Raw genomic sequence first — 25,945 nt, forward strand, 5'->3', positions numbered from 1 at the left:
AGGAGAATTGGCAGCAGATGTTAGCTCAGGGCTAATCTTCCTCAAAAAAATAAATAAATAAAATAAAGTAAAATACAATTTTTGTGTAGATTTTGATAATTTGTAAAATTAAGAATGCCCTGAAAACATTAGGATATGCTGTTTGACAGTAGTTATGTGCGGCCAGGTTGGTGGGCTTAGATTTTCAGATAAGGTAGCCTGAATTTAGTTCATCAGTCCAGTAAAAGCACACATCTGTGCAGCAGCGAGGATTACTATGTATGAGGATCTTTTTAGTGATAAAGTAGTGCACAGCTAACCAAGTACACTTTTTTGGCCACTTGATAGAAATTGCAATGAGTTAGATAAAAAGTTTTTAGTTGTAATATGGACTGTGCTGTCTTACTTTTGAGCATGTTGATTGAAGTAATTTTGAGCCAACTGTTTTTACTCATTCCTAAGTTGTTTGAAGGAGACCAAGAGAAAGAAGCTGTTACTGAAAATCATATTTTCTTAGATGTTACTGGTGCCTAAATAGGGAGAAATTTTAGTGTTACTTATATTTCATCTAAATTTGGCATAACTGTAAATGTAGTAGTGAAATTTTGATTTTGTGTTAATTAGGTTTTTAGTTAATATTTTGAAAATACTTGATTGAGCCTTGCACCTTTGAAATAGGTGTTGTGAAGCTCTTTTTTTCTTTTTCTTCTTCTTCTTCTTCCTTTTTTTTTTTTTTTGAACAAAACCTTTTGATAGTGTAAGGGGTGATAGATTGGTTTCTTGGTAAGTAATTCCAGTTTCATTAAATGGCTCTTGACTCTCAGAACTGAGTTATTGTGTAACAAGATGAGTCAGATGGTCCAAGAAAGAGTTTAGTTTTTTTGTTGTTGTTTCCATGACTACAACATATTGGCAGGAGAGTATTATATTTTGTAGTTGTTATTTAACCTGACCTGTTGATTTAAAAAAAAGAACTTTCAAAACTTGGTATCCAGTGGAGTTGTTTACATCACTATGGAATCCTGCTCTTTACTGCGTGACTTAATTGTACTTTTAAAGGCACCTCAGGGTTTTTTCCTCAGAGGGTGTGTGTGTGTGTGTGTGTGTGTGAGTGATAAAGGGAATCCGTACAAGATGGATGTAATGCTGTGTTTGCTAGATATGAACTTTAAATTCTGGTCTTTTGAGCAAAGGTTTCAGAAAGCATTTCTTGGCTTTTCTAATTTGCAACTAAATTAACACTCCACTGTCCCTTGAAATAAAAAGATCTCTTATTTGGTAGTGATTGTTATGTGCAGGTAAATCAGAAGCATCAAATTTAGGAATTTGGAAGAATAAATTACAAAATGTTAGGAAAAAATGTAACTTTTACATTCCAGGAGAAACTTGCAAATAATTTTAGTGTTTTTTTTTTTTTTTAACTCCAAAATATTTGCCCCTTCATGCTTGCCTTTGCCTTTGATATGGAAGCAGTTGGAAGGTAAAAACTCCTGGTTTGTTTTTATGTAGCTGGGAGGTCTTCCCTCCCTCCCTCTCTCTTCCTGTCCCCCTTCCCTCCATCTGTCAGTCCATTGGTTCCCCCATTCTCGTGAGAGGGAGTTGGTGGGAAGAAAACCTGCTTGGTTTACTGAAGGAGAGTGAGAACTGAGGTCTGAACTGTAGAAGTTCATTAGGCTGTGCAAACTGTGGGGAGCGGTAGGCTTTATGCTTCATTTATACAATGGCTTTCCTTCCAGTACTGGTTTGGTTTTTAGCTGCTAATGTTGAGACTATAATTGACAATAGTAGTTTTTTTTTTTTTTTAGGATAGCCATCTCTGGTTGCCATAGCAACATCCCAGAAGACAGTCTGCTAGATCTAATGGCAGCATGTCAAGGAGTTGCCTTGAGCATAACTGTCGACTTTCCGAGACTGTACTGGGAATTTAGTTTCAGGAGGAGGTGATAGCGTATAATTCTCTCAGTGGCTTTTCTGCTGTAGTTTTGTTGTCTGTAAGGACTCTGTATTTTTAGGAATTATTTTAGCGTCCTGATATTATTTAAACCCTGTTGTTTTGTATAATTTGATTATTGGGGCGGAACATATTTGATTTTCTTTTCTATACATGTGTTTCTCAAACTGTAGGTTAAAGGCTTTTTTTTTTAGTTACGTAAGCTGCAGGAGATTGTTTGAATACCATGTTAGGTTGGAGAAGTAGATTTTATTTAACATGCTCCATATGTGTTGTATTTATGGAATAATTTTGACTATCTGTAATTGGCCTTTACAAAAAAATCTTTCTAGTAGAAAGAAATACTTATAAGAAAGTATTTCTTATAAGGTGAGAAGACCAAGGACAATTATGGGATCGAATTCTCTGATATTCAGAAGTTTTGAGAGAATCTCATTATATGTGAGAGTTCATTATTCTTGAGTTACATTTGTTCAAATAGGAAAATAATGTATCAATTTTAATCTTTTATAAAAATTAATTGTAATTATTAAACAATTAGCAACTTAATCTCATGGGTTTCTAAGGATGTTATTTGCAAACTTTAAAATTTAATTAAGAGGTAAAATATTATCTGGTAGATTTGGCTTTTTCAGAGAAAATGTTATGTGTACACATAATTTAATAAACATTACAAAAAAGCTGTTTTTCATTATTTCCACTTTCAGTAGTTATTTATTGAACTACTGTAGTCCTGTTCTCATGTTGCTTTGTGGTCTTCTTAAGAATATGTCACAATACTATTAGAAAATCCTACCTAACAGAGCCGTGTATCACAAAGTTTTTAAACTGCATGTAATGAAAGATTGAAATGTGATACAGGCCGTAGTGTACTTGGGAAGGGAACTTTTTAAACTAGCGATGTAGAAATTGGCAGTTTGGGACCTGTGATGAGTACTTTTATTTTTTAAAAAGGTAAACTACGCAAAACCTTGGAACTGTCTAGATTTATTTTTCTGTTCTATTCTTTTGTCATTTATCTTTCTTGCATATCATAAAAAGTACTTCTCGCTCCCAAATTCAGCTGTGTTGAAGTATAAGTACAGCAGCTTCAGGGTTGTCTTTCAGTGTTTAGGAGCCTACGCGGCTGATATTGAGAGGGACTTCAAGGGCAGCTTTTCCTGTGTGTTCATGCCTCTCCAAGTCAGTTAGCCACCCTTCACCAGAAAGGTACATTTCGTCAGCAATGAAATCTCAGGCTTACTTCTCTAGAATTGTACTATTTGTTGTGGTAGCCACTTAGCACATGTAGCTATTTAAATTTACAGTAATTGAAATTAAGTAAAACGAAACATTCAAATCCTCAGTCATGAGACACATTTCAGGTGCTGAATAGCCACGTGTGGCTAGAGGCTACCTTCTTGGACAGAAGAGACAACGAAACGTTTGCATCACCACGGAAAGTTCTGTTGGACAGTGGTGGTCTAGGGGGCAGAAGCAACAGTGATTGGAAATGGCAGAAAGGCTATTTTTGGCACCATCTTAAGGAAGAGGCACTAAAAGTGCTCTAACAGAAGATTATTGAGCCTGAATGTGGGTAGGAAGTTTGCTTTACCTGGCCGGGGCTTAATAAGGGTGTTCTGCAGTTTTTCCCAAGTCCTCCCTTAGCCCTTCTTTCTTTCTTCCCTCCCTCTCTCTTTCCCTTCGTTTCTTACTTTTTGAGATGGTGCTGAACTTACTTATTAGGGTAGGGAAGTCGTTTTCTTGATGGTTTTCCTAGGCTTTTAAAGTGGACAACTTCAGGTGGTAAACCCGAGAGTGCTTTTCAGCCTCTACTTTTCGCATGATTTATCTGGATCTCCTGATGAGCTTTCACTTATAAATGCCACTCCACTTCCATTAGCTTTATTTAGAGGTTTCTTTAATCATAATCTTGCCAGTTTACTATTTACATTTCTCCTAAACCCGGGCAGGATTTATAGAGGCTTGTTTTGGTAGAGTTCTGCTTGTGTGCTAAAATAAATGTGATAGATTAATTGTGCCGGTTTTGGATTTTAGAATCCTTGGTAGCTTTTTGTGTGTATTTGTGCAATGAATGTTAGGTGCTGTACAGAATGTATGCATTGTCCCAGAAGGACATGTGGTTGGATTTTAGGGCTCTATGATACCGTTAGAGAAACATCATATAAGTGTAATGTTGGTTACCTTCTAAGATTGGTTTTGGACTGTTTATTTTATTTTGAGGAGATGTTAAAAAGAAATTTTAAGAGATATATGTATTCCTTGAAATAAGGCACTTCCTTCAATAAACATTTATTAAATGCTCTTAGAGGTTTGGGAAAAGTAACAGTATTATTCATACCATTTGCTTAGTGGTTTTTCCGATTTCCTTTAGGAATGTAAATGTGGCAGCATTTCAGAGCAGTCTACTTTCCTTGGAATGTAGCTGAAGATCCAGATGTGCAATCTAACTTATGCTCTCTCCTGAAATGATTTCACTGAAGATTCTGGTCCTTTGAATGTGGTCTAGAGAATGTCTGTGCAGTGTTGTGGCGGTTGGAAATCATTGTGAGATGTCTCTGCTAACTAACCCTCCCTGTCTTTGGACTAAGCCTGCCTCTCCTCCCTCCCAGAATGCTGCACCTCAGGTAACGTGTAAGTTGCAGTGGAAGGGAGGCAGTTGTACTTGTCCTTACTCTAACTGGCTTAGTGTAGTTTGTGGCAGTTGATGCCCATAACATTAGAAAAATTTAGGGGAAAAATGGTTAACTTTCTTAGAGTTTTTAGAAGAGTATTTCAGGAGGAAGCCTAATTTTGGTTAATCCATGATGAAATGCTGTTAGCATTAAGGGCCTAGACTATAGTAGAAGCACTTGGAAATCTCCTGGGCTTACCACAGTTTGAGGACTCTTCAGCATTTGACGAAGTATCATTGTGGTTTTCTTTTGGCCTTGGCACTGTCTAAGTTGGTCTGGAACAACTCTTACTGTGGTAGGAAGTTGGTCCTAATGGTGATTCGACCACTCCCTCAGCAGTTGGTAGGAAGCAGGGAGGAATAGTAAGGAAGGAAAGTATAGTAGAGGATAGTGGGGTTAGAGCTTGTAAACTGGGTCAAGAGCAGTGATTTTTGAGTTAGTGTTTTAAAAAAGCATGGGATGGTCATGGTTAGCTGGACAAGGCATCAGAAGGGGCCAGAGACTGATAATTGAGCACAGTTGTAGTAGTAGTTTTTTTTTTTTTTTTTTTAATCTGTGAATTTTTAAAGGAATAACCTCTAGCCTGTGTGATTTTTCTGGGGACTATTTAAAACAATTTCCTCAGTGTGGCATTAGGGTTCTCATTTAATCCAAAGGAGAAGTTATTAAAGGATGTTGGACATTGAGGCATATCTCCTTGGTTTGTAGTTTTTCCTTGGGAATCAGAAACTTCAGAGCCTGCCCTCTCTGTAATATACTTGGGATATTTAAAGTCCACTGGTAATGGTGCCTACAATGTTGACAATTCAAACAACCCTTAGGCTCTGAGTACTCCCCGTAATCAGTGATAATTCTTGCGTAGGTACATTTTATTTTACCAAGATGTGTATATGCGGACCTGTTCATTGGAATGCATAAAATACATATGATGACTCTTTTTTGGGAAGGGGGTTAACATTTCCATTTTTTATATCAGACTTTTGACTGGGTAACACTATTTCATTTTTTTCTGATGCTTTACTCTTCATCCAGAATACATGAATTAGTTTTGCTCCCTTTCTCCTATGATTAGAGCATTTGAATCTTAATTTGAGTTATTATTAAAATGTCAGGTGTGATATGGCTAGTATTTTAAAAAAACTTTCAGAAGACATTTCTCTATATTAACTTCATGGAGTGATAGTTAACTGTTCCTCCAAAGAGGTCCCATGAGTTTTTATTTTTGAATATTATTATGACTCATGGATTTAAGCATGTTATTCAATCGATTACAGTTGTTATCCCTCTTGATCTTTCCATTGTCCTGTCTTTCCAGTAGAAGCCTATTCAATATGGCTTCTGAGTCCTTTTGACATGATTCTAGTAGTCATTGATACCTTCCATGCTTTTTGGCATGGCAGGATGTTCCAGCCTTCTTGAACGTTTTCTGCTCCAGGTCTGGAATCAGCCATTTTGCTGAAGAATGCTGATTCCTTTAAGTGGGGTATGGTATTTAGAGACCACAAAATCTGAGCACTGGGAATTCTTGTTACTACTAGCTTAGTCATTGTTTCTAGGCCTTTTCAGTGAACAGGCTAAATACATGTGCGCCCCCCCCCCCCCCCCACTTTTTTTTGAAGGATAAAGAACGTAGTAATTCATACTGATACTTAGCAATTCAGGTTCAGGACTACAGGGTTTTTACTTAATGTTGTCATTCTTACCTCCGTATCTTCTTTCTCCTGTTCCAAAACTGCTTCTGCTCACCACAGTTTCTCATTTGCTTTATGCCCTACTCTAAATACAACAATCTTAGAATAGCAACACTGCTGTCAACAATATCACTACTGAAAACAGTACTTTTGTTGTTGTTATTGATATATATATGTATTTTTACAGATTTTTTTTCTTGTTCTCCTTTGTGTATATCCCGTTAGGAATGTGTTTTAAAGTCACTCAGAATAATTCCTCTCTGTGTGGTTTTGTCACCAACAGGTTGCACAGTGAGGTGTGTTTGTTTCATTTTATTTTGGATTTTTAGGGTTTATTTGACAATTTAACCTTATTTCATAATTGTGTAAAATGTGACCCCAAAGTCAAATCTGCAAAACAAGCCATATTCAAAGAAGTCTAGAAAGAACACACATTTTTTTTATTGAGTTATTGATAGGTTACAGTCTTGTGAAATTTCAATTGTACATTAATGTTTGTCAGCCATGTTGTAGGTGCACCACTTCACCCTTTGTGTCCACCCCCCACCCCACCTTTCCCCTGGTATCCACTAAACTGTTCTTGGTCCATAGTTTTAAATTCCTCATATGAGTGGAGTCATACACAGATTATCTTTCTCTCGCTGGCTTATTTCACTTAACATAATTCTCTCAAGGTCCATCCATGTTATTGCAAATGGAATGATTTTGTTCTGTTTTGCAGCTGAGTAGTATTCCATTGTATATATGTACCACATCTTCTTTATCCATTTGTCTGTTGATGGGCACTTAGGTTGGTTCCACGTCTTGGCTATTGTAAACAGTGCTGCAATAAACATTGGGGTGCACAGGACTTTTGGGATTGCTGACTTCAGGCTCTTTGGATAAATACCCAGTAGTGGGATGGCTGGATCGTATGATAGTTCTATTTTTAGTTTTTTGAGGAATCTCCATACTGTTTTCCATAGTGGCTGCACCAGTTTGCATTCCCACCAGCAGTGTATGAGGGTTCCTTTTTCTCCGCAACCTCTCCAACATTTGTTGCTATTAGTTTTAGATATTTTTGTCATTCTAACGGGTGTAAGGTGATATCTTAGTGTAGTTTTGATTTGTATTTCCCTGATGATCAGCGATGATGAGCATCTTTTCATGTGCCTATTGGCCATCAGTATATCTTCTTTGGAGAAATGTCTAGAACACACATTTTTTTTTTAACTTAGTACACAGCGAGTTGTATAGAGGATGCAGATTTATTCTTGCATTTTATCTTCTTTTGGGATATTTAAATAGGAACAGATACTCAGTTGTGAATCAAGGCTTTCGTAACTTCCTTATGCTCTGGATCCCTAGGTAATTAATAATAAAGAGAAGAGTGCAAGTTAACAAGAAAAAGGGGCCAGGCTGTCCCTGATAGCCCTTTGACTTAGTAATTTTGAGTCTCATTATATTTCTTTTCCTTTCTGGAAGTTCCATTCATCCCTCTTCACTGATGGCTGTTCATTCCTCAGACTGATGAGTCTCGAATATCCTGGTATAGATAACTTTATTTCTGTCTCCCAGCTATAGGAGCATCTTTCCTTCTCTGCTCATTAGAAGTAGTGCAGCTTGCCTCTGTTAGCTGAGCTTTAAGGTAAGCTTTTAGATGTTCCTACGCTTTGACAACTTTTAGAAATATAGCAATACCTAATGCTGTATCTGCTGAAGATAATCCCCTAGAGGCTGCTAGGTTTCTTAATTTTGTCCCATTTATCATTTTTTGAAGTTTCATGTTTTCTGTATACAGCTAAAACCAAAAACTGAGTTTTTAGTTATTCACTGTATTTTAAATTCTTCAAAGAGGAAAATATTTTCTTTGCATTAAATATATTTTTATGGGAGATTTAATTTGTGTGGTTATGATCATCCCAGTGATGTAGCTTTTATTTCCTCAAATCAGGAATTGTTATTGCTTTCTTGGGCTCCAGGGATGGCAGAAGATGGATTTGAATGAAAGGACAGGGTAGGAAAATAATTGGGGTCAATCTCAAATGGATTAGATTGGTGGCTACTTATCAAAATATGCCTGTTTTTATAATTCTGTCTGTAACCCAGTTTCTTCTTAATTCAACTGGTAGCCCTGGGTTTCCTCCTCCCTCTGGCCGAAGAAATTGGGGAGGGAGTCCCTGGAGTGGGAAAGGCTGTCAAAAGGAGTTAACTCTTCTTTTAAGAAAACCCCTCTTATTTTTGGCAGAACAGTTGAGAAGGTGATTCTTGTAGGGGGTGGGTGGGGAGTGACCATTTGTGCTTCCTTCATGGATGGCAAGGAAGGAATCTAGTCATGTCTTTGGTCCCAAGTAACTAATGAGAAGGGTACTGGTTCTATTTGAGTGTCCCTGAGTGAGAAGCTAGGAAAAACGAGGTAAAAAAAGGACTTGTAAAAAGTTCTTTTTACAGTACATCTTTTTGAAGTGCCATCTCAAGTTTCATGCGTTATTGGGATTCATGTTTAACTGGCATTTTGAAGTGCTTGTGAGGCCAGGACTCTAGAACAAGCGGATGAAAGTAAAATCTGACTTCTCTCTCCCTGTACTGGTACCTTTGCTGATTCCATCACTGCTTTCTCAGTTCTGGTTAGGCTTTGGCAGCCATGTGAAAATCAACCAGTGTGCCCCAGAAGGCAAACCACGTGTGTAATTGGGTCATTGTAGGAGGCGTGTGCAGTTGGAGCAAAGGGCTATCCCTTTTCATTCAGCGATCGTGTCCTAGGTAGCTGCGAGGGGAGACAGTAAAGAAGCAGTGTTTGTGAGGGATGCCAGCTGTGATCACTGTCAGTAATGCACTGCTGCTGCTTCTTGGCAATGACATTATTCCTATCTTTCATCTTAGCCATTTCATATATTCTGAAAGGGATGATGTCCTATCCTTTGCCAGTTTATCTTGGACTCTAGCTGGGTTAGCCTATGAAAGTAAGATAGCAGACTGAGGTCCACACACAAGACAAGCGAAATTTAGGATTAAGAGCAGGAGCCAGACATAGGGAACAGTGGCTCAAAACAAAGTACGGGTAGACCAAAGGAGGACACGTATAATGGAGAGCAAGATAAAGAATAGCAGGTAGCAACTGGGCACGTATAGTGGGGCTGAAGCAAAGTTCTATATTAAAAGGCAAGGCAGCAGTCAAACACCAGGACCCGCGCTAGAGGCGAGGTGACTGGTTAAAGGGTTAGGAATCAGAACATCCATCTACACTGAAAAAGGGGACTAATGGGAGAACTGATAGGAGCCGCCTATAGCATGGCTACTGAGACAGCAGCCTTTCCTAGCTAGGAGACTTCTTACAGGTTCTTCCTAGGCAGTAGCTGCTCCCCCGTGATAGCTAACACAGCATGCAGCATTTCACTTGACACCTGGCAGTTCAGGACTCTTGAGCAGCTGGTCTAAATCACTGGGGTTTTATGGTAAGTTAGGTTCTGTTAAGTTCTCTCTCAAAGTAGACAGATTTCTAGATTGTGGCCCATAAAGTCTTAATGTTTGTATGTAGAAACTTCGAGTTAGGTTGACTTTTGGAACCAGATCACTAGATTATCGTGATACAGCACACCATTGACATTTGGAAGAGACGTATCCTGGAGCTTTCCAGAAGTTCCATTTTTGCAAATACTGTTATGACATATAATTTTCCTCCATAAAATATAATTTTTGCCCTGGATGATCCACTCACTAGAAATATTTTTTCAGAAGGCTTTTTCTTTTTTCTGACTAAGCATATGGTTCACTGGTGCAGTTCATAAATCTGAGTGATCGCCCGTGACTTTTCTCCCTTGTGTTTTGGCTGACATTAGTTGTTTCTTAAGCTCTTCACTTTTACCACCAGGTCTGGCAATTGGCTGTTTTTTTTATATCCATTTCTGACTAAAAAACCCTCACAACTTTTAAAACAATAGCTTCAGGAAAATTACTTTGTTTCTGGCAACAAGTAGAGAAAAATAAACAACAACAAAAAATTGCAAACAAACCACATGTGGGGCTTCTTTGCAAGTGAGGTGACTGCTCCCTTTCCCTGGCCTCATCGTGCCGGAAGGTCATCTTCTAGCCTCTGCAAAATTGCGGGTTGCTACATTTCAGTGGCCCTTTCTTTGCGTCTTGAATAGTTGAAACTGGAAACTTTAAATCTGTCAGTGCCAAGGATCTTCCGTATATTCTTCCTTTCATATGTGGATTTGGTTTGGAAAAATTTAAAGCAATTTGTTTGTAAATTAACACTAACTTTAGCAGTAATTGAGTTGCAGGGATTTTATGATTCTAACCACATTGAACAAAGTTCTTAAAAGAGGCTTAGAGAAATTAAACAGCGTATATTTCTGTATCTGACTTTCTTGTCAGTTTTCTGGTATGGTTTCTCTTTAGAACTTCATGAGGATAACATTTTAGGTGCTACCTTTGTTCAAGGTGGGCATTTAGTTCTTGGGTGAAGTGTAGTGGTGTAATTCTCTGAACATCCTGCTTATATGGAAGCACATGTTTGGTTCCTTTGGGTTATTACTTACTTTTTTTTTCTTATTTGGAAATTTCATCAGTTTACAAATAACTGTAGTTGTTGTAATATGTTGGTACACACCCTCGGTTATCCATGTTTTGTATTCCCTTCATACCACCACCATTTTTTGTAAGCACTATCAGTTAGGAACATGAATTTAATTTCCTGCCCATAGAAGTAAGAAAGTAAGCATGATTGTTTGGGCCTGTTATTAAGGAAAGGCTAAATGTTAATTGGATTTTCTCAATGTTTATTGGATAAAAGTATAGTGAGTCTCTTGTGTTATTTGTCTCTGAGAACATGTAGATCAATTTTAGTACTACATTTGAAAACCATGGTTGTGTATATTTTAATATTTCAACTGTGTGGTTGAAAATTCTTGATATAGAAGAATTTTGAAATTTAAAGTATTTATTACATATTTTGTTGAATGAATTCACTCATTTAGAAATTCTTTTGATGGAATAAATTTAAATAGTCTTCATAAAATATTTAACTAAGTACCAAGACTTTATCTCTCCCCTTCCCCACTATTAACTTTTGTTGTCAAATACTTTAATATGTCTGTAATTTTCAAGTTATACAGTTTCTTTCAAAGTTTGGTTTTAAATGTTATATATCATAATGCTAAATGTCTTGATGCTGTAGTTATTGGGACTTACTATTTAATTATCCATCCATCCATCCATCCATCATTCTCTGTGTTGTTTTTTGGGGATCTCTATGCTATAATAGTTTGTAGTTTGGTGGGGTCCCTTTAGTTGTAGTGTCAGACTTTCAAGTTTCTGGCATTTCTTTTCTTTTTTTTTTTTTGAGGAAGATTAGCCCTCAACTAACTACTGCCAGTCCTCCTCTTTTTGCTGAGGAAGCCTGGCTCTGAGCTAACATCCGTGCCCATCTTCCTCTAGTTTATACGTGGGACGCCTACCACAGCATGGCTGCCAAGCAGTGCCATGTCTGCACCCGGGATCCGAACCAGCGAACCCTGGGCCGCTGAGAAGCGGAACGTGCGAACTTAACCGCTGTGCCACCGGGCCGGCCCCAAGTTTCTGGCATTTTTAACTTTTATTTTTTGCAGTTCTCATTGAAAGAATTAGTGAGTTTCAAAAGAGTTTCAACATTTAATAAATAAATGTATCTTTATTTTACCCACTCTTTGAATTTTGTTGAGGCTTTTAATTAACTTTTACAGGTAGCACCACACCATGATATTACTTGAAAAGTAATGCCAGGTATCTCTTGCAATATTAAGTCTTTGTAGGCTATTAGTGTATCTACCCCAAAGCAAGTTTCTGTAAAATTGTTACGTAAAACTGTTTTACGGTTAAATTCAATTTCAAAATGACAGTCATAAACTTATAGAATGTCATATAGAACTCTAAGGAGTATTTATTTTGTATCGTTTGCAAACATTTATAAGCAGACTGTACTTGTAAAACCAAATCTTGTATGGAATCCTACCATGGTTTTACCTTACATGTAAAACCAAATCATACATGAAGCGATACAGCCGTTACTCTTCTTGCTTGGCGATGTGCAGACGTTTGTTCTATGTCTGTGAGGTGCTTTTACTGAGTGATCCCCTTTCAGAGAAATGTGGTTTGAAGGCCACTGATTTTAGTCCAGCTCCTCTCTCCCGCCGATTTTGGCAGATGAAGAAACTCAGACTAACGGTCCTACATGTGTTTTTGTGGAAAGCAGTCATGAAATCTGAAAAGTTTTAGCAAAGCCCATTCCTCTGGCTTCCAGGTACCTAGCACGGGGTTCCGGCAAAAACAGCAGTGCTTTTGTACAATTTTTGCAATTTCTCTTTCATCCTTCTTTTGCAAGATGCTCTTACGTATTTGAGAATCTTCTAACTTTGCATTTACTCCCAAGCCTTTTGTGAGAAGGAACTTTAACTTTCCTAAAGCATTAAAATTGTTGTTTTTAGGAGGACTTGAGTGAATCCGCAGGAAGATGCTGGCTGTGAAGAACCCAGGACTAGGGCTGTGGGGTGGCTGGGGCAGCTGGTTATTAGGGGAGATTAGGGATTCCTTATGCAGCATGGCTTCGGGCAGTTGAGCAATGCGTGAACCAAGGCACAAAGAGGTGAAGTCAGCTGCTCCAAGTCATACCCGTTATTAGAGGCAAAGCCAGAGTGGCAGTGTGAGTGCTACCGAAGCTGTGCTTTTTCTTTTCCCATTGTGCTCTTTTGCCTCTAACTGTTGTCTGGATAGCTATAATGTTTGAGAAGATACAGTGTTATATTTCTTACGGAGGTGACATTTCATCCCTAAATTCAAGACTTAGGTCCAATAAATTGGTGTTTTTCTTTATCTTTTAAAAAATCTTAAGCTGTGTAAAATGATTCTGCTTGAACGAAGGGTACTGATATCTGCCAAAATCATTATCGAGCTTCTCTAGGCATTTATTTTCTTGAAATTGAAATGAAACTTTCTGAACACAGCCTTACTGAATATGGATTTCAGAGCCATAATAATGCTTCTTGCCTCTGCAGATTTTGAATTGATCTGAGTTTGGCAGTGAATTATGTATGTGTTATTTCAGGAATTTTGCACATGCCCTGCTTTAAACCACTGATTATTTTTGTAAAATGCTGTTGTGGGGATTTGGCTCATCCCATTGACGCTGAACTCATCAGATGGCTATATTGTCTTCTAGGAATGTGACTTGAATTGATTAAATGGCGCAGTCAACAACATCTGTTTTGTAAAGCTAGTTTAGTTTCCTAAAACTTTAAATTTTCAATTTTACAGCTTACAAATAGAATAAAGTATATTTCTTTTATGCTGCAAAAAGATTTCCACAGAGTTTTGATGATAGGTTCTTTTAACCTTTATTCTTAACCTGATTCTTCTTAAAACTTGTTTTCTTATTGTATTGTTCATTTTCAAGGAAAATTAACAGGAAAGTTGGAAACTTACAGTCTTAGATGAGTGGCTCTTAGCTTTTTAAGGTCGTTTATCCATTTGAGGTCTGCAGAAAGCTTTGGATGGTCTCTTGGAGAGAGCACCTGTGCACCTGCTCCTAACACTGCTTGCAGTTGCCAGGAGGTGGCACTCTCCTGGGCAGAGCCTCTGAAGTCCGTTGCCTCCTGGTTGATGTCCTTTGCTTCACACGTGGTATTAAGTACATTAATAATGCTGGTGACTATGAACTGAAGTTCCCTTCTTTAGACCGAGATATTAGATTTATAGAATATTTGAGTCACTATTATATGTTGATCTACATATGTATCATTTTTATTTCCCTATTTTATTGTCTATTTTTATTCTTTTTCTTCATTCTTAGAGTTTTTTCAGTGAAGGAAACATGTTCATCTCAGGGTTTCTTGATTTCTTGTCATAGCCCTTATATGGATATATTTGATGATCAAGGTTTATATGATAGATTATACTGTATTAAAATAAAAATATGCTTATCTGATTTCACCTTGTAGTGGTTCTTTCCTTTATGCCTTCTGTGTATAATATTTCCAAATGGTATTTTCAATTTGGGGTAGAGTACTTTAGAGAAAATTGGGAGGTAGGTAGAGATAGACGCTCTCATATGAGCAGCCATGAGGGCTCCTTTATCAAGCCAGGGGATGTGTATTATTCTGTGTAGTTGATCCAGTAGTCTTTGTATAGTCAGTTTTCTTTTACAGTTTGGAATCTTGCCAATGGCTTCAAGGCTAGTATGTGTATTTACTAATTAATCTGAGGAAGGCTGTTGTTCTTTTGTAACCTCCTTTCCAAATGGGGTCTCTGTCTATTTTAAGCTCAAAGAATGGGCCTGTTTGTGTGCCCCGCCCCCTTTAAGTTATTGCAACAACAAAGTTATTAAATATACTGTGACAGGAACTTTTACGATAATTCTCGACCTCCAGGCCTTTATTTAAGAAATTTAACTTGCTGGTTAGTATTCTCTAATTTCATTAATTATATCTAATTATTAAAATAATTCAAATTGAGAAAAAATTGAGGTTCACTGAAGGTCCCATCTTTGAAGTGTGGGTCACGTCTATCAGTTGTGTGCTCATAGATCTCATGCACCAGAATTCTGTTTCCTTCCCTCCCTGGAGGCTCTTTGAGGACAGTCTCCATACGTACCCTTAGCATTGTTAATGTAGTGCCTGCTGAATAATTCAACAATAGTTGAACAATTGCTAGTTGAATGAATTCCCCAAGAGTTTTTATAATTTAGACCTGATAGGAAAGATTAGTTTTCTTCACCTATTTCTCTTGATGTTTCAAATTATTTTGAACTACAAATGATGTTTTACTAATAAATGTGATAATTCACTGTGAATATAATTGATGTCTTGTTTAGCATCATTTATTCAGTGTGTGCTGAGAAAGGTGGCTAAAGTATATTAAATCCTTAACATTGTAAAAAGTACAAAGTGCTTTGGAAATGTTGAATGACTGCTCTGTGGCCATTATTGCTTTTTTTCCTGGTCTAATAAGGAAATGAGACACTTAAAAGGCAGAGGATTATTGTCGCTTTATCAAACAAATCTTACGCTGGTAAGTGGATTTAATCAAATATGATTTTTTTAGATAGGCTACTTAGAATATGTTTGGTTTTTTTCTTCCTTTCTTTCAACCATAACAAAGTATTTTGGCTCTCTGCTCATTTAAATTACATTACCTAGAAAACATAGTCTAGGATAGAAAATGCTCATATAACCTTCAACTCGAAATTATTTTCCTGGGAAAATAATTTGCCCTTCTAATCAATGTCCTTTCCTGTAAAGGTATTAGTTTTAGTTGATTAGCTTCTTAAGTGTTGGAAATATCATGTTAGGGCAGATACGTTTCTTTATTTGGGGGGATGTAGGAGAGAGTAGGATTTGTTACTACACCAAAATATTATTTCTCCTGGTACAGATTTGAATTAAAAAAAAAGTGTTTAATAAATGTGGAGACCCGGTGTTAAAATTGGATGACTTTTTGACCGAATGGGAACTATTTTCTTGAAAGTGCTTTAGGGCCTTCAGTGCTAATGGTTTTACACGCTTACTGAAAGTAGAAGTTTAGGCATTTGCTGAAAGTATTTTCTAATAGAGAATGTTTAAAAGTCAGATGATAGGCTTCTGTAAACCTCGAGGGTGACACAAGTTAGTACTCCTAAGTAAAGACTAGTGTTTCCTGCAGTTGGGGATATTGCCATAGGAAGCTATTTGACTTAAAAATGAAGTGTGCTTGAAGCCTGTATCACTTTTGTGTAAACTCTCTTCTTGATTTTCTTAGGCAGAAATGGCTGAAATTATGTTTACAAAGTCTATTAAAATCAAAGCTTGCTTTACTGCATAGAATAAAACATGTTTCTCGGCTGACTAGTATCATATAAAATGGGTCAGCCCTTTCATGTAAAAGCTGATACGGGAAAGAAGATGGAAGAGATGAGAGAGACAAAGGCAACTGGAGAGGGAAGGGAATCACGGAAGTGGCCAGTATCAGATGCTTATAGTAGAGAGAAAGAACAGCAAATGAGGAGATGGTTAACTTTTTCTCTGAGCGGATCAGACAGTAACCTGTGCTATACATCCCTAATCAGTGTGTCAAGATGTAGATATATAAGTTTTAGTGGTTCCTCCAGGCAGAGAAGGTGGGAATTAGGACTTAAAGAGAGGTGGTAGGAGACATTAACTTTGTGTAATTGGACTCTTCAAGTCTTATGTTTCTTAGCATCTCTGTCTCTATCCAGAGCTGTAGCTGTAACTCATTGTACTGATTTTCTTAAAGCGTGTTCATGCATTCAGTTTTTATTATTCATCAAACAGTTTTTGCATACTTACTATGTGGAGAGCCATGAGCTGTAAGTGGTAAGAGCTGTGACTATCAGAGGCATTTCTTGAGGCCCCTGCCTTTAAAGAGCTCTTAGTCTAGAGGAGGTGTTGGAGGCAGGATGATGCACTCTAAGAAAGAGGTAACGATAAAGCGAAGTTATGGCAACCATAACTAATATTCAGGATGGTTTCCAGTTGAAACACTCTGCCCCTTTAACCCAGTGAGTGAAGTCGTCAGGCAAGTCTCAATGTGGAGAGACAGGCCTAAACTTCTATATGGGGTCATAGGAGAGAAAGCAATTTATTCTGTTTGGTTATTGATGAAGACTTCACAAAAGTAGGTGGAACGGTTACCTTTAAAGAAGAGTAGTATTTCACTAGGAGGATGGGGGGAGGAAAAGCTACTCACAGCAGACAACATAACATAAGAAAGTCATGTTTTTTGGTTTTTGTGGGGGTTTTTTGGGTATATGACGTTCACGGGATACATTGACTACTCTTGGGTTACTTAAACATAGAATTTTATGTCAGCATGGAAGGAAAGGGCAAATTGAGGCCAGTTGTGATGTAAGATTGATGGCGCAGTTCAGACCTAAGTAGGAGAAAAGATGAAATGCTTAAAAATAAGTTTTTTTAACACTTTAGTTCTTTAGTACTTTTTTTTTTAATATTCAGTAAAAAATTATTGGGTTCTTGGTGTGCAGAAGGAAACTAATGACTAACAGCTCATGTTTTGGTTATCTGCCATACTCGAATAAACACTATTGAGGGTCTTTCTTATTGTTAATGAGTTTGTGATTTCACAGGCATTTTCAAAGTAAGCATTCTCTTATGTAAAAATTTCTTATCAAAGCGATTGCTTTTATGTGAACATGTTAATATATTTTTTGGCTTTCTATAAAAGAGGATGGATTGCTGGGTGGTAAATGTCAATTTGAAATGTTATACTCCTTTGATTAAAAAATCATAAAGTGTTGCTTTCTAATTTTCATGATTTTAGCTAGCAGCTGGTGAGTAACTGCTTTAGAAGCAGTTGGAGCTCCCATTTTTGTCTCAGAAGAACATCTTACTGATGAAAATAGAGTAGTGGATGCGCTAAATGACTGAAGAATGGACAAAGAGATAAAGCAAAGAACAGAGATAAGAGTTCCTTCTGGCAGCAAGCCAAAGGCCTGCTGACATTTACAGATAACTGAAAAAGCGCGCAGTGTGTTTCTCCTACTGTCACATACATGCTGCCTGAACTGTGCTAGTTAGTGAGCAAGGCCAGCTCCTCTGCTACGTACACACTCCTGTTTCTGCGGTTAGGGTGCTTGTCTGCTGCTGTATTTTCATCCACTGGAGCTCAGTGTAATTTTGTGGATGACCTGGATGGAGATGTAGACTGAAGTAAAGGGAATATATTGTTTGTCACCAGCAAAGAATATGCTTTTTCTTGATGGGCACAGGGAACTGATGTTCTGTCTATAGTTTGTGTTTCAGACTTGTGTAGTTACTTTGCAAACTACTGTATATCTTTGAAAGATTCCTAATGATATGTATTCCCATTAAAATAAATGGTTAATGTAGATGATTGATTGAAGCCATGCCTGCATAATACTAAAATTAATGCACTTTTTAAAATCCAGTAGTCCCGCTAAGACACGCAAAACTTTAACCAGTTGTGTATCTTAACCAGTTCAGATAAAACCATCAGATCCTTCAGCCATATACAACTGAACCACCAGAGAGTTAAAACTTCATAGTGTAAATGCAGCCTCCATTGTCAGCATTATTATTTTTCTGACCACTTATTTTAAATTTAAAGGGACAAAATAGATATTTTTGATTCAGTAATTTATTGTTGATAGCACTAGTTTTGCTTTTTGTTTGTATATGTGACTATAGTTAACAAGAAATTTTATTCTTTGCTGGAAATCCAGTTATTCAGTTCTATAATCTATTCTACCCAAATCACAAGTTTTATTACCACAGTTTTGACAAGAAAAGCACTCTCATATCATGCCTCATTTCTCTTGGTGTAGAAGCTGTGAATTTCAAGGACTGTTGAGTTGCAGCTGAAGACTGGGCCAGTCAGACTTTTTTGTTAATTGCACCTTATTTGTTGGTCCTCCATTTCAGTTTTACTCTGTGGAAACATCCAGAAGACCTCTGTGGTGTTCTTGGGTAGCATGTAGGCTATACAAATATTGACTCTCCAGGACGAGGTCATCTCTGAAAACTTTCAAAATATAATTTGAAAATTAGGTTAGATGAATTGAATTAGTATTTTTATCCTTGCCACTTTAAAGTTAGATTATACATTAGTTTAGAATATTCCCTTTGTGTAAGATTTCTTATACTACTCATCTGTCTGGATAGTATGTGACTCAATGTAGTTTTTCTCTTTGCTGATACAAGGTTAATATTTGCCATTGCCTGTTTGCTTGTTCTGAAAGCGCTGTAAAATACATCTTGGAAATTTGTTATCAGTCATTTTTTTTGGTGAGGAAGATTCACCCTGAGCTAACATCCATTGCCAGTGTTCTTCTTTTTTTGCTTGAGGCAGATTAGCTCCGAGCTAACATCTGTGCCAGTCTTCCTCTGTTTTTTTTGTATGTGGGATGCCTGCACAACATGGCTGATGAGTGGAGTAGGTCCATACCTGGGATCCTGACCTGTGAACCCAGGCTGCCGAAGTGGGGTGCACGGGACTTTGGCCACTTGGCCACAGGGCCAGCCCCTGTAGTATCTATTTTCTAAAAACTCTGTCTCTGCTACAGCCTGGTTAAATTCCTGGTTATTGTCTTCTAGTTCATCAATTTCTTTTCAACTTTTCCAGTTTAAACTTTATCCCTTCCATTGAATTTTTAATTTCATTACTAATTTTAAATTTCAGAAATTTGTTTTTAAGCTTTCTAATTGATTTTCTCATTTCCACCTGATCTTGTTTCACGTTAGCTTGTTTTATGATTTTTTCCTTTTATAAAAGAAATTTTATAAATTTTCTTACGTTTATCTTTTATGAACTATTAAACCTACCATTTTCTGGTGTTTTTCAGACTTTTCTGATTCTGTTTTGTTTGGAGGGATTTCATATTTCAGTTGCTGTCTTTGTAGATTGTCTTCCTAGTTTTCGTCTTGTGTCATGGTACAACTTGACTGCCAAGTGCCCCCACCCTCACAGTCCCTTCTTATCTGGTGGTTTTGCAGGTGTTCTTAACTGGCTCTCCCTACTGGGGCCCCCATCCAAAATCAGATAGGAGATTGACAGTTTGGGGACCTGTGATGCTGGATGGGTCTTTGTTCCATCAGCCAGGCAACTGGATGGTGTGACTCAGGCCCTGTTGTTAAGTTGTGCATTCTCATTTTCCTAGGCACTCAGCTTAGAAGCCACACTTCCGTGCACACAGCATACTTACCCTCGGGCAGCTATTAGCAGCAGTTCTCTTTTGGTCCAATTTTGGCTCTGGTCTCTTGTCTCGGGTGGGCCATTTTTATTCCTGTTCACACAGGATCTGAAATCTAGGCCTCCAGTGGTATCCTTCTAAAACCGGAGCCCAGCAGGCTCACAGCTTCGGCCCCTCTTACTGTTGTGTGTGTCTATTTTGTGGAGATGTTTGTCTTTTTTTTTTTGAGGGTGGCCAATACCTTTTTAATTTCTCTCTTTGTATTGCCATGTATTAGAAGCAGGGTGGGTTTTCAAAGCGATTTATGATGTCATCTGCACTGGAAGTCCTGAGGTTTATAGCTTTAATTATGAGTAAATTAATTTACAAAACAAAATGGTTTCTAGCTTATAGATTTTGTGAATTTTTCTCTTTTGTTTCCTATTTCCAATTTCATTGATTTCTGCTCTAATTTTTATTTCTTTCCTTCTATAGTTCTGGTCATGCTTTAACACTCCTTTGATACATATATTTTTTTGGTGAGGAAGATTGGCCCTGAGCTAACATCTGTTGCCAGTCCTCCTCTTTTTTTTGTACGTGGGACACCACCACAGTGTGGCTTGATAAGCAGTGTGTAGGTCTGTATCCGAAATCCAAACCCATGAACCCTGGGCCACCGAAGTGGAGCACGTGAACTTAACCACTGTGTCTCCGGGCCCGCCTCCTTTGATTTTTTTTTTTTTAAACAATCTTCTGGGGCTACCCTGCGGCCGAGTGGTTGGGTTCGCGCAGTCCTCTTCGGTGGCCCAGGGTTTCGCCTGTTCAGATCCTGGGCACGGACGTGGCACCGCTCATCGGGCCATGCTGAGGCAGCATCCCACATGGCACAGCCAGAGGCACTCACAGCTAGGATGTACAGCTATGTACTGGGGGACTTTGGGGAGAAGAATAACGGAAAGAAAAAAAAGAAGATTGGCAACAGTTGTTAGCTCAGGTCCCAATCTTTAAAAAAAAAATCTTCTGAATCTTTTTATTTTCTCTAAGACGTAAATTTTGTCCTCATGAAATTCAGCCAAAATTTATTTTACTTTGTGGGCTTTATGTTTTTGAAGTGTTTTCAGTGTGGTGGAAGTAAATTTGATCAGATGGATTGAAGATTTACAGATGAAGTAGTCTTAAATTGAGTGATTTTTGCTATCCCTCTAACCATAAGGAATCGCCTTATATTCAAAAAGAAATAGAGGCGTGGGTACTGACAGAGTTTTTTGGTCTTCCCTTCCCTTCTTTTGTCGTTTATGTCTACCTTAAAAAAAAATAGAATATAGAAAAGATTCTACTTTAGTATTCTTACTTAGGTTCTGGTAATTTGAAGTTTTATAAGATGTTGAAAGGCCAGAAAGTTAGAGCTTTTTAATCATGAAATTGAATTATGGTAATGTCTATTTGCTAGTGACTCTAAGTAATCAAATTAACTTTAAGCTTTGACTAGCTTCTCATTTGAGTTCACTGTTAAGGTTTTTTTGTTTTTGTTTTTTATGAGATACTTGTCAAGTGATCAGTTTCCTTGTGACCTGCATTTCTCATTTGGACTAGAGGCAGTTTCTGATTGTTGCTCCCACTATTCCTGTGATGTTCTCCTTCTGAAGGTAGATGTGTGGTTTTCATTTCTTCGTGCCTTTTCCTTTAATTTTGAGGACTCTGATCATAAGAAATCAGGAAGTCTTACTTATCTTTTTTGGGGGATATTGGCAATTGTGAGGAGCTGATTTTTCCTGAGATTTCTACTTAATGCTAAATCCTCATCGTGACCAGATTTGATAATGTATTTAGATGTACTACTTGAGAATTTTTTGGTAGAAATATTGAAAAATAATTAGGTGGCTCACATTTCAAGTTATTTATAGAGTAATAAATTAGTATGTAGACCTATTTTCAATTGATATTTGTGCTTATTTAACTTTAAAGTTTAGGTTTTTAGCTTGTAAGATGACACACAGTATAATACTTTTATTAATTGAAAAAGTACTTCTGATTATTTTAAAAAGAGATTAGTTTAAAAATTATTTATTTTAGTGTTGAAGTATAGAAATAAGAGTTGGTCTTTCTTACTTCACTTGTTCTTGTCACTGTCCTGCAAATTGAAAGTCTTGAACTGTCTAGCTTCCTGAGTAGATTTGTAACACAAGTTTAACACTTTGGTGTATTCAGGCCCCTGATATAGCTAATGTCACTTGAGGAAGAACAGTCTTACATTCCTAGAGTAAGTCCTATGAAGTCGTAGACAATAAGATCTTTTTATTAGTAGTATATTCTGTTAACCAAGTGTCTATTTTTCTCTTTTTAAATGTGTTTAAGTGAGGTTAACTTCTGCTTTTCATTTGTGGTTCTTGTCAGTTTTGTTTTGGCGTTTGTATTCCTGTTTTCTTACTCTTCCTTTGTTTACTCTCTCTTAAAGCAGGTAGAAATCCTACTTACTTCATTTATCTTTAAAGCAAACATAACTAACAGAGAGAGTTAAAGTTTCTCCAGCTGTGCTAGCAGTTTTCAAATTTTGGTACACTTGATTTAAAAAGCTCTTTATTATGCTCGGTCATTTGGGAGGCAGGAGTGCCTGGATGCATGAGGTCAGGGGTGGTCTCTTCACGGAAAGGAGGATGGGGGGTGCAGGGGTGGGGCAGTCCTATGAAGGCAATAGCCATAACCCTTCCGTAGTCCTGTAAATTTGTTATTGTTGTCTTTTGCTTTATTTCATGAATTATTTTAGTGGATGTTAAACCTTTAAAAAATATTACTTTAATCATTTTATGTGTTTTTCAACAATTTGAATATTAGCTATTTTAGCATACCTATTTTAAAATTTTTCTATTTATTGCCCTTATTAACTAAGAAAATGAATACCATTTCAGATAGGAGAAAAATTATTAATACTTTGGGTATATTCTTCTCTCTTCTGTCTTCTCTTTAATAGTCTCTTAGTGATTTGAAATAATTTGACTTTAATTTTGATGCTATAGTACATTTAAATTAAAACTAAGTTTCTATGCTGTTAAAATTTTGTTTTAAATTTGAGAGTTAGGAGCAGATACATGTTTAAATTCAGGGTTTGATTAGGGTTTCACCACTGGATCCTGGAGAGTACCACTGCAGTTTTTAAACACTAGGTAAATGGTGATGAGAGGATAGAATTTTGTCTGAGGTGTTTGACAGGAAGTGACTGTTTCTTGACTGAACTAAGCTGCGATTTTCAAGGTAGCAGCAGAAACATCCAGAATAGGAAAGCACTTCATATTTTCATTGCCAAGGTCGAATTGTGTTGTTTTCACACGTTTGAAACAGTACAGTACATCACTATTTACGTTGAAATTAAAGCAAGTGAATTTTTGAGAGTATGGAATGCAAAGGAGTACTTAGTTTTGATGAATTGACTTAACAAAAAGTCTCAGATTGTTTGACATGTGGCCCAAATGGTCATGTTTTGGCTTGTTTCCTGAAAAAAATAGGACTTGAGGCTGTTGATGTAAAGCATATGTTGTGTAATAAAGAGGAATGCACTGTGATTCAGATTGGACGTAGGAAGCAATTTCTCTGTATTCACAAGCTTCATACTTAACAAAAACGAACAGAATTGAAAACTGTTTCAAAGCAATACTTCTTCCTGAAACCCTTTTGCAAATTGTGACAAACTCAAGTCCCAAAATTAATATCCATTTATGATAAAAAGTCTCAGAAAAATAGTAATGGGGGAATTTCCTCAACTTGATAAAGAAGACCTGCAAAAACTTACAGCTAACATCATTTTTAATAATGAAAGACTGAATGCTTTCCCCCAAAGATCGGGAACAAGGCCAGGATGTCTGCTTTTACCATTCTTATTCAATATAATATTGAAGTTCTAGCCAGTGCAGTAAGACAAGAAAAAGAAGTAAAAGGTGTACAGATCAGAAAGAAAGAAAGAAAACTGTCCCTATTTGCAGGTAACGTGGTTGTTTTTGTAGAAAATTTCAAGGAATCAACAAAAAACCCCCCAAAAGCCAAAAGAAAAACCCCCAAAACCCCCCAAAACAAAGCAAAAACAAGTCTAGAGCTACTAAGTGAGTTCAGCAAGGTCACCAATACAAGATAAATGTACAAAAGTCATTTGTATTTCTATATATTAGCGATGAACATGTGGACAACGAAATTGAAAATACAATACCATTTATCATGGCTCAAAAATACTTGGGTGTAAATCTAATAAAACATGTACAGGCATATGCTGAAAATTCGTACACTTTTTGAACCATTGGTGGAGGAGTAATTGAACATCCATAGGCAAAAAAATGTACCTTGACCTAAGTCTCACACTTTATACAAAAATTAACTTAATTAGAAATGGAGCATAAGGCTGGCCCAGTAGCGCAGCAGTTAAGTTCTAGCATTCCGCTTCAGTGCCCCAGGGTTTGCCGCTTTGGATCCTGAGTGCCGACCTAGCACTGCTCATCAAGCCATGCTGTGGCAGGTGTCCCACATATAAAGTAGAGGAAGATGGTCACAGATGTTAGCTCAGGGCCAGTCTTCCTCAGCAAAATAAGAGGAGGATTGGCAGCAGATGTTAGCTCAGGTCTAATCTTCCTCAAAAAAAAAAACCAAAAGCAAATGTAAGTTTTGAATGTAAAATGTAAAACTATAAAACTTTTGCCCCCCTCCAAACAATATATTTATGAGAAAATCTTCAAGATCCAGGACTGACTTAAGAGTTCTTAAACGTGATCCCAAAGCACAATTCGTAAAAGGAAAATGTGATAAATTGATTATCAAAATTAAAAACTTGTGCTCTGCAACAACTCCTTTGAGGGCATGAAAAGAAAAGCTAGAGTAGGAGAAAGTATTTGCAAATCTTATCTCTGACAAAGAACTAGTATCTAAAATATGTAAAGATTCCTCAATGTCCAGCAGTAAAAACCCAAATAGTCCTATTAAAAAATGGCTGAAAGAGGGGCTGGCCCCGTGGCCGAGTGGTTAAGTTCGCGTGCTCCGCTGCAGGCGGCCCAGTGTTTCGTTAGTTCGAATCCTGGGCGCAGACATGGCACTGCTCATCAGACCACGCTGAGGCAGCGTCCCACATGCCACAACTAGAAGAACCCACAATGAAGAATACACAACTATGTACCAGGGGGCTTTGGGGAGAAAAAGGAAAAAAATGAAAAATCTTAAAAAACAAAAAAAACCCACTTCATTTAATTAAAAAAAAAATGGCTGAAAGACATGAAGAGACAAATGCACAAGGCAAATATGCATTTTAAAAGATGTTCAACGTCATTAGCCATTAGGAAAATTCAAATTAAAACATACCTATCGGAATGGCTAAAATGAAAAATAATGACAACACCAAATGCTGGAGAGGATGTGGAGAAACTGGATCACTTACGTATTGCTGGTGGGATTGGAAAATGGTATAGCTACTATAGAAAACAGTTTGGCAGTTTCTTAAAAAACTAAGCGTGCAACTACCATACAACCCAGCAATTACACTACTGGGCATTTATTCTGTATATATGAAAATGTATTTTCATGCAAAAACCTGTACACCAGTGTGTATAGCAGCTTTATTCATAAAAGCCCCAAATTGGAAACAACCCAGATGTCCTTCATCATGTGAAAGGTTAAACAAAATATAATATATGCAGACAATGAAATACTGCTAGTTAATAAAAAGGAACAAACTGTTGATACATGCAACAACTTGGATGAATCTCCAGAGAATTATGCTGAATGAAAAAGCAAATCCCAAAGGTTACATACTGTATGATTCCATTTGTATAACCTTCTTGAAATGACTGACTGACAGACATAGAGAACAGGTTAGTGATTGCCAGGAGTGTAGGTAGGGGTGGGAGGGGAGGAAAGTTAGTGTGGCTGTAAAAGGGGGACATGAGGCGTCCTTGTGATGATGGGAGTCTTCTCTTTCTTGATGTATCAATGTCCATATGCTGGTTGTGATATTGTACTATGG

At 37.3% G+C, this 25,945-nt stretch overlaps 1 protein-coding gene across 3 annotated transcripts in view; it reads left to right on the plus strand.

Annotated features, from left to right (window-relative positions):
- MED13L (mediator complex subunit 13L) overlaps positions 1-25,945 on the plus strand; it is a 282,905-nt gene that overhangs the window by 52,373 nt on the left and 204,587 nt on the right. The gene's annotated exons all lie outside the window — the stretch shown is intronic.

The sequence above is a fragment of the Equus caballus genome, chromosome 8 (genome assembly GCF_041296265.1).
Source record: "Equus caballus isolate H_3958 breed thoroughbred chromosome 8, TB-T2T, whole genome shotgun sequence".
NCBI classification, from domain to species: domain Eukaryota; kingdom Metazoa; phylum Chordata; class Mammalia; order Perissodactyla; family Equidae; genus Equus; species Equus caballus.